The 9,989-nt window shown below is 45.4% G+C and overlaps 1 protein-coding gene across 3 annotated transcripts in view; it reads right to left on the bottom strand.

Moving 5' to 3' along the window:
* Positions 1-1,839: 1,839 nt before the first annotated feature.
* Positions 1,840-9,989, bottom strand: part of LOC132206952 (uncharacterized) — a 259,139-nt gene continuing 250,989 nt past the window's right edge. Inside the window, exons 6-8 of one of the 3 annotated variants that reach the window (XM_059642063.1) lie at positions 7,742-8,010; positions 3,475-3,621; positions 1,840-2,287 (exon numbers count right to left, since the gene is read on the bottom strand). The gene's annotated coding sequence lies outside the window, so the exon portion shown is untranslated. Of the gene's footprint in view, positions 2,291-3,474; positions 3,622-7,741; positions 8,011-9,989 lie in introns of all 3 variants that reach the window. The other 2 variants (XM_059642062.1, XM_059642064.1) reach the window with 2 other exon arrangements.

Here is a 9,989-nt window from a genome sequence, read left to right as displayed (position 1 = left end):
ATCTCTGAATGAGGCAGTGCTAAAGTTGAAGACAGTTCATTTGTAAATAAAAGTTGAATTGGAGATCGACACTGGCCTCCGTGTATTTAAAATACATCTCCAGCACTAGGTTTGAATATTATTGTTATCCTTTTGTTATCAAACATCTCTGTGTGCAGTGATCAGCAGGGTTATAACATGGAGATGTGGGAACAGGTTTGTTTAGATTCCCTACAGTGTGGATACAGGCCCTTTGGCCCAACAAGTGCACACCAAACCTTGGAGCATCCCACCCAGACCCACGCCCCTGAACACTACGGGCAATTTAGCATTGCCAATCCACCTAGCGTGCACATCTTTGGACTGTGGGAGGAGACCGGAGCACCTGGTGGAAACCCACGCAGACACAGGGACAAGGTGCAAATTCCACACAGACAGTTGTCTGAGGCTGGAATTGAACCTGGGTCCCCAGTGCTGTGAGGCTGCAGTGCTAACCGCTGAGCCACCGTGCCGCCCCATATCGTGTTGCTTTTGCACAAACTTCGATGAAGAGGAAAATGCCACTGATAATGGGAACTGCAGATGCTGGAGAATCCAACATAAAGTGTGGAGCTGGATGAACACAGCAGGCCAAGCAGCATCTCAGGAGCACAAAAGCTGACATTTCGGGCCTAGACCCTTCATCAGAGAGGGGGATGGGAGAGGGAACTGGAATAAATAGGGAGGGGGGGGATGCGGACCGAAGATGGAGAGAAAACAAGATAGGTAGAGAGGAGAGTACAGGTGAGGAGGTAGGGAGGGCATAGGTCAGTCCAGGGAAGACAGACAGGTCAAGGAGGCAGGATGAGGTGTGGCTTGAGGTGGGAGGAAGGGATGGGTGAGAGGAACAACATGTTAGGGAGGTGGAGACAGGCTGGGCTGGTTTTGGGATGCAGTCGGGGGAAGGGAACAGCTGGGCTGGTTTTGTGATGCAGTAGGGGGAGGGGAAGAACTGGGCTGGTTTTGGGATGCAGTTGGGGAAGGGGAGATTTTGAAGCTGGTGAAGTCCACATGGATACCATTGGGTTGCAGGGTCCCCAAACGGATTATGAGTTGCTGTTCTTGCAACCTTCGGGTGGCATTCTTGTGGCACTGCAGGAGGCCCATGATGGACATGTCGTCTAAGGAATGGGAGGGGGAGTTAAAATGGTTCGCGACTGGGAGGTGCAGTTGTTTGTTGCGAACCGAGTGGAGGTGTTCTGCAAAGCGGTCCCCAAGCCTCTGCTTGGTTTCCTCAAAGTAGAGCGGGTCAGGAGTGAGGGGGCAGGTCACTGTGAGGGGGTCAGGACTGCAGGGGCAAGTCACTGTGAGCGGGTAAGGACGGAGAGGGCAAGTCCTTGTGATTGGGACAGGACTGCAGGGGCAAGTCGCTGTGAGCGGGTCAGGATGGAGGGGGCAATTCGCTGTGAGCATTTCACTCAGTCACTGCGTCCCATTTCACTCAGTCACTGCGTCCCATTTCACTCAGTCACTGCGTCCCATTTCACTCAGTCACTGCGTCCCATTTCACTCAGTCACTGCGTCCCACTTCACTCAGTCACTGCGTCCCATTTCACTCAGTCACTGCGTCCCATTTCACTCAGTCACTGCGTCCCATTTCACTCAGTCACTGCGTCCCATTTCACTCAGTCACTGCGTCCCATTTCACTCAGTCACTGCGTCCCATTTCACTCAGTCACTGCGTCCCATTTCACTCAGTCACTGCATCCCATTTCACTCAGTCACTGCATCCCATTTCACTCAGTCACTGCATCCCATTTCACTCAGTCACGGCATCCCATTTCACTCAGTCACTGCATCCCATTTCACTCAGTCACTGCATCCCATTTCACTCAGTCACTGCATCCCATTTCACTCAGTCAATGCATCCCATTTCACTCAGTCAATGCATCCCATTTCACTCAGTCAATGCATCCCATTTCACTCAGTCACTGCATCCCATTTCACTCAGTCACTGCATCCATGCTGCATGGCCCATGCTATGTATAAATGTGGCATAAAATCCTTACTTGTATGTTCATTTCCTCTTGTAATAACATGTGGCATCAGTAGCATCCTTAATCACTTGCATTTCATCGGAAAGCCTGGTACAAACACCAGATAACATGACAGTCCGAACAGAACGCTTTTTCCAATGCTTTCAACATATAGTCATGTGTGTCTCAGTGAATAAAAATCCTCCTCATTTTACCGCAATTAAATCTCATAATGAAGGGAGTATGTCTGAAAGTCGTCTCATCCGAAGGAAAACAGACTTGCTCCAGGAAAGCTGCTAAAATATATCAAGAAAAATACATATGAAATGATTCTAGAACTTTCTGCAACACAAAGATCAAAGGAAACAATAGTTTGATGAACACACTGTTAAGTGTTGCACTTACAAATCACATTTTGGAAAACAAACCACACTGATTTTCTACTTTATAAAAAAAAATTGTTCCAAGTCTTCGTTATGCAGCAGAGAACTGAAAAGGTGTAGACTTTTAACCTGCATAGAAAGTATGTGCGGAAGTTAAAACAAACAAAAAAAGCCACTTCTGTCCTAAAACGACAATATTATATTACAAAAAGGCAGGAAAGTTGGAGAATGCAGCATCATGCTTCCTGCAGAGATCAAGTTTTGTCTGTGTCGTAAAAAACAAAAGAACTGTGGGCACTGTAAATCAGCAACAAAAGCAGAACTTGCTGGAAAAGCTCAGCAGGTCTGGCAGCATCAGTGAAGAGTGAGATCTGAGGAAGGGTCACAGGACGCGAAACATTAACTCTGACATTGTCTACGTCATGGTGAGTTATGTCTATTGCTTCAGCAAAATCCAACCAACTCTGAATGAAAATCAATGCTTAAGAAATATCCAAAACATCCGCTGTCCCCGTTGTGGCTTCCTCTACATTGGGGAAACGATGCAGAGGCTTGGGGACCGCTTTTCAGAACACCTACGCTCAGTTTGCAAGAAACAACTGCACCTCCCAGTCACTAACCATTTCAACTCCCCCTCCCATTCCCGAGAGGACATGTCCAACCTGGGCCTCCTGCAGTGCCATAATGACGCCACCCCAAGGTTGCAGGAACAGCAAATCATATTCTGCTTGGGAACCCTGCAGCCCAATGCTATCAGTGTGGATTTCACAAGCTTCCAAATCTCCTGTCCTGCCACTGCATCCCAAAACCAGCCCAGCTCGTCCCCGCCTCCCTAACCTATTCTTCCTCTCACCCATCACCCCTCCCACCTCATACCGCACCCCTATTTCCCCTCATCCCGCTCCCTTGACCTGTCCGGCCTCCCCAGACTGACCTATCCCCTCCCTGCCTCCCTACCCATACTCTCCTCTCCACCTATCTTCTCCTCCATCCATCTTCCATCCGCCTCCCCCTCTCTCCCTATTTATTTCAGAACCCGCACCCCCTCCCCATTTTCTGAAGAAGGTTCTCGGCCCGAAACGTCAGCTTTTGTGCACCTCAGATGCTGCTTGGCCTGCTGTCTTCATCCAGCTCCACACGTTGTTATCTCGCATTCTCCAGCATCTGCAGTTCCCATTATCTCTCCAAAACAAAGGCTGCTGTCTTTCAAAACCCAATCTCAGATTTTGAAGATAGTCCTGACCCTGAAAAAAATACCAAATATGTATAAAGAGGAAAATTGGAGGTGAAACCATTCAAAAAATTTTCATTGGCACAACAAATGTTCCAACTGTAAAAGCAGGTTAAGCACCTGTATATAAGGAAACTGTACTCAAACTTTAAACAGACACTTACAGCCAACAAATGTGAGAAATATCCATTTCTTGCTGGATTACCAATTTTGCTGTTGGGAAAATAGGCCTAGGCTTAGCAATGTACATTCAAACAAGATAGCACCCTCTCAGAACTCAACACTCACAGTTGTAGAGTTCTGTTTTCACAGGTTGGCGTATAATAGCATCAAGCACAATACACCAAATCTTCTTTGGTGCCTTTTCCTTCCATAAAACTGCTTTTAGTAGATGTGCACAGAATTCATTTTATACACATTGAACAGTTGCTAAGTTCAAGACGCCAGTTCCAGCACTTGGACTTGCATCTGCTTCATCATCAAAACAGAACAAAATAAAGACCCACTCCTTGTAAGTCACGTTTTCCATTTTTAGTGACAAGGTGAAGTGTGAGAACTGCTCACTTGATGTTAAAATCTCTTCAGTATGTACCTGTATATTTCAATTCTGTGAAATATGTGGAATGAGTTCGAGAGAAGGATTAATTTTGTTGCGCTGGGAGAGAGCTGGGACAGTTAAAATAAGTTGAATGGCCTCCTCCCATGCTAAAAATGTCCATAACTGTTCTTGGCCCTGCTAAATTGAAGTGGCCATCCTTTCATTGTGACTGTGAGACGCAGCATGTTACGATAGATGGCAGAATGAAGAAATCCTTGGTTATTCATGAACTTTTCAGCACTCGGCATTCTTCTGAAGTCAAATGTTCGATATGTACCTGTTGCACTGACTTGGTTCCAAACAGTTATAATGTGGAGGTGCTGGTGTTGGACTAGGATAGACAAAGTCAGAAGTCACATGACATCAGGTTATAATCTGACAGGTTTATTTGAAATCACACAAGCTTTGGGAGTGCAGTCCCTTCATCAGGTGCGGTCAGGGAGGAAAACACACAGTCACACAATTGATAAGCAGACAGATCAAAACATCATACAACTGGTGTGAGTGGAGTGTCAGATAATAAGTCTTCATCCAGGATGTTTGTTGGTTTGCAGATATTTTGTTGAAGAAACACACAACTTGTAGTTACAGTCAGTGTGGTATCTTATAAATTCTTGCTTTTGAAATAAAGGTTAAAACTCTAAGACAGATTCTGAACACAAGCCTCGAAACTACAAGTCAGAGTCTGACCTGAGATGTCACCTTTTGTACATTCCTGTTGCGTTGCCTGATTATCATGACAACACAGCACTGACATGGACTTTATAAACGCTTTACTTGCCTCTAACACTCTTGGTACCTGCATAGAGTTATTATCTGACACTCCACTCACGCCAATTCTATGATCATTTGATCTCTCTGCTGATAAGCTGTCTCTCTCTGTGGTCACCTCACTAACTGCACCTGATGAAGGGGCTGCACTCCAAAAGCTTGTGTGATTTCAAATGAACCTGTTGGACGACAAGCTGGTGTTATGTGACTTCTGACTTCAAACAGTTATAGAATGTGTTTTCAATCCTATCGTGACTTGACAATAAGTCAACTTCTTAAAATTTATAAAATGAGAATGTCAAGTGAAGTATGTCTAACCTTGAGCGCTTAAAAAAGGAAATATTACAACCATAGTCTAGTCAGACAGTAAAGACAGAAGGAATGATTTCATCGACTGTGTCTGACACCACACAATTAATCCCCCTGATGGAAGAAAGGTTGGCTGCGTTCTCTTTCTTCAGGAACATCCAGCTAATACCACCTTACTACTGCTTGTTTTATTCATCTGGTGATCCATTGAATTCCTTGCAGTCTTGGTCAAACCTTCATGTAATTTATTTAAATTTTCAATAAAATAAATTTAACTTCATATTCCACAATTTTAACATCTCCTTTCAAGGTTTGAACGGTTCACTTCGTACACTGCACATGTTGTGTCAATAATTGGAGAACATGGTGGAAAAATCAAGATATATTGACAAGTAAACAAATGGCTAACTTCTGTTTCCTTGTCAGTAATGCCTTTGGAACAGAACATAAAGTTGCGCAACTATGTCGAGATAACAATTTCAAACTGGGAAGACCACTTTGTGGTCCCCACACCAATCTCTATTCACGACCTACTGATTGCATTACTCTGCCTTGGCAACAATGTAATATTACACTTGTCTCAGCACAACCTTGGCATCTTGTTTATCCCATGATGAACGTCCGACCACACATTCATGCAATCCCTAAAGCTGTCTCTTTACATCTTTTCAATCCTGCCGACCTGTCTCTTGTCTCGGCTCATTCGCAGTGAAACCTTCACCTGGAACTACTTCACTTCTGGACCTGACAATTCCAATGCATTCCCTGATGGAGACCCACATTTGTCCATTGAACACTTGAGGTCGTCTAAAACTCCACTGCCTGAGTCTCAACTTGAACCAATTCCTATTCTCTGTACTTTCCACCTGACTGATACCATTAACAGTAATTTTATTAAATTCTCATTTTTGTTTACAAATCGTTACTTGGCTATGCCTATCGCTATTTTGGTAATCTCCACCAGTCCAACCATACTTCAGGATAACTGCACTCGTCTAATTATGTCCTCTTGCCCACTCTTGATTTTAAACGGCCCACTACTAGTTGCCAAACATTTAATTGTGTCGGCTTCAAACCCAAGAAGAGACTTCCTACACCTTCAGCGAGCAAACTCACATCCAGAACCTCAACCCAAGCAACAAATCCTCTCAAAACTCGCTAACTTCCTACACCTCTTAGCCTCTGTACATTTCCTCTTTTAAGGCACTTTTTCAAACAATCCTCTTTCATCAAGCTCTTGATCATCTGAACTAACAACTTAATAAGGCTCAGTTGTATTCTGGGATCGTTAACACTCCAATCACACGCCTTCAAAGTTTCCCTCCATTAAAGAGATTTTATAAGTGGTTGAAGTCATTGCCAAGCAGAGGGGGACGAATTGGGGAGTTATTTCAAAGAGCTACGATATGCCAAACGACCTCCTTCCACACTGGCCAACTTTGATTGTACAAAAACAAAAATGATTTTCAGACTTGGGAAGATCCCTCAAAAATGTCACAAGTAACCAGCTTTTGGGCAGAGTCGAGCTGCTGAGATGATAGACCAGGATTTAGGGGTACCAGGAGTGATAATATGCTGAACACAATCAAATTTTGAGGTTGTAGAATGATGTGGTCTTCGGCATTTTTGACACTTGGACCATTTTCCTTCCTTTCCACAGAACAAGTCAAATAGTGGCAGCACAATGTTGCATGGCCACTCAAGCTTGCTCCACTGTCGATGATGATTGTGGCTGGTCTTCCACATCAATTAAACTTGGGCTCATATCTCATCCTCTTTTCAAAACATCGATCTATTCACGTGTAGTATCCCTCTCGCTAACTTAATGAGAATTCATTCCAATCAATGAACTCCTAACGCTGACCCACCCCAGGTCAAAAAATTCAGCTGAGATCAGGAACTGATCTCGCCTGTATGGCTGAGCTGGCTTTTAAAAAGTTTGCCGGTGAGACAGTCCCAGTGAGAAACATTCATTCAAAAAAAATAATTGCATGGATGGCTCTCCAATCCTAAACTCTATTCAAATTCAGTTGGCTTGTGATGCAGACTGATGCCCTGCAGAGAGGGCTCAATTGCCACACCAGTGAGCTGACCACAAAGGGTCTTCGCCTCAACCCCTCTACTTCCCTGAGGCATGGTGATCTTCAGGTTAAATCATAACCAGTTGTCTCTCTCTAAGGAGTCGCCAAATGGCGTGCTAAGACTTTACCTTGAACCCTGATAACATGGCAACAAGCAGATAACTCAGCTGATGTCACTGACTAATAGAATCCTCAACTATACTAATATTAATGATGTGATATCATCAGAAGGCATACTCAACTAAGTTTTAATTTGCAAATTAAGTTAACAACCATTCAATCAATATTACTGAAGTACTCATATTACTGATCGTCTCGATACAACATTGTGGTTACATCTGTTCATAAGTGAAGTGTAATGTAATTGCACTTACTGTGGTTTTATCAAAGTGATCCTGCAATGAGTCAATAAGCAGGTCACTCACAGGTTGCCAATCAGTGTGGACCCCCTCAGCTGTTATCACATGAGCCTCAAGATCATCCAGAACTTTCTGCAGTTCTTGAAGTTTCTCCAACGCCTTTTCCACCTGTTTCTGCCAGTTGCTCGCACGGATTTTCAGTTGTTCCCAATTTTCCTTCACTTCTATTGACTGTTTGCGGACAGCTTTGGCAATTCTCTGGGCTCTCTCTTCCGGGGCAGGTTCTGGAAATATGGAATGCAAATAATTTATCAACTATTCATGATTTTGATCGATAGATTTTCTTTCTAATCCCCTTTCCTTTAAAAGGTCTCTCTGGACTTTCTCCTGAAATTGGGAGAAATAGTATAAGACGAAAGATTTTGGTACAGGCACATCAATGATAAATTCTGTAATTAGCTGGCAGGTCGCGGAGCCATTGACAGAGAATCACAGAGAACCAATACAAAGCCAAATAAAATTCTGCAGATATTTGAAATTTGTCACTACCATGGAAACTTTAAAGAAGGAAAAGGATTAGTGACTAAATGGGTACAATTCTCAACAAAAGATTTGAAAAATCCTTTCAGGATATCTTTCATAGCTATGAGACAAACGTCCAACACAAACCAACTTTCATCTTTCAGGGCTGGCAAGTTAGAATGATAAACCCAAAGTCTACCCTGCATAGTTCGCTCTGGAACTCACCTCATGAGGTTGTTAAGAGATGTAGAGATAACAAAGTGTGCAGCTGGATGAACACAGCAGGCCAAGCAGCATCTGAGGAGCACAAAAGCTGACACGTTGGGCCGAGACCTTTCATCAGAAAAGGGGGAGGGGGAGAGAGTTCTGAAATAAATAGCGAGAGAGGGGGAGGCGGATCAAAGATGCATAGAGGAGAAGATAGGTGGAGAGGAGACAGACAAGTTAAAGAGGTGGGGATGGAGCCAGCAGAGGTGAGTGTAGGTGGGGAGGGAGGGAGGGGATAGGCCAGTCCGGGGAGGACGAACAGGTCTCCGGGGCGGGAAGAGGTTAGGAGGTAGGAAATGGGGGTGGGGTTTGAGGTGGCAGGATGGGATAGGTGGGCTGGTTTTGGGATGCGGGAGGGCGAGGGGTGATTTTGAAGCTTGTGAAGTCCACATTGATACCATGGAGTGCAGGGTTCCCAAGCGCAATATGAGGTGCTGCTCCTGCAACCTTCAGGTGGCATCGTTGTGGCACTGCAGGAGGCCCAGGATGGACATGTCACCTGAGGATTGGGAGGGAGAGTCGAAACAGTTCGCGACTGGGAGGTGCAGTTCTTTAGTGCAAACTGAGCACAGGTGAAGCGGTCCCCAAACCTCTGTTTGGTTTCCCCGATGTAGAGGGGGCCACAATGGCAACAGTGGATACAGTCTACCACATTAGCAGATGTGCAGGTAAACATCTGTTTGACGAGGAAATTCTTCCTGGGGCCTGGGATGGGGGTGAGGGGGGGGGGGGGGGTATCGGGACCAGTGAATTTTAAACGTTGTGATGACAACATTTATGGATATGCAGGGAAAAGTGCTGGGTGTAGGGAGTGCTAGAGGGGAGTGTGGAGCGGATAAGGGGGTCACCTAAGGGTGGTGGGAAAAATGTCTTTGGTGGTGGGGTCGGATTGCAGATGGCAGAAGGGTCGGAGGACGACGCATTGAATCCGGATGTTGTTGGGGTGGTACGTGAGGGCGAGGACGACACTGTTTTGGTAGTTATTATGGGGTGCGGGTGTGAGGGATGAGTTGTGGGAAACGCGGGTGACACGGTCGAGGGCGTTTTTGACCACTGAGGAGGGGCAAGTTCCGGTCCTTGAACAACCCTCAACAGTTTCTCTTTCAATTCCTCCCACTTCCTACAGACAAAGGGGGTGGCCAGGGTAGCCAAATGGGCCCAAGCTATGCCTGCCTCTTTGTAGGTTACACGGAACGCTCCCTCTTCCGTACCTACACTGGCCCTCAACCCCACCTCTTCCTCCGTTACATTGATGACTGTATCGGCACCGCCTCGTGTTCCCACAAGGGGCTCCAACAGTTCATCCGCTTCACCAACACCTTCCTCCCGAACTCGAAGTTAACCTGGACAATCTCTGATACCTCTCTCTCCTACCTGGACCACTCTATTTCCAACCACTGAGAAACAAATATCCATTTCAACTCCACCAATTCCCACAGCTACCAAGATTACACCTCCTCCCACCATGTTCCTG

Source organism: Stegostoma tigrinum, chromosome 44 (assembly GCF_030684315.1).
Source record: "Stegostoma tigrinum isolate sSteTig4 chromosome 44, sSteTig4.hap1, whole genome shotgun sequence".
Taxonomy (NCBI): Eukaryota; Metazoa; Chordata; class Chondrichthyes; order Orectolobiformes; family Stegostomatidae; genus Stegostoma; species Stegostoma tigrinum.
The sequence above is the reverse complement of the archived record's forward strand: the minus strand, read 5'-3'. Positions and strand labels throughout refer to the sequence as shown.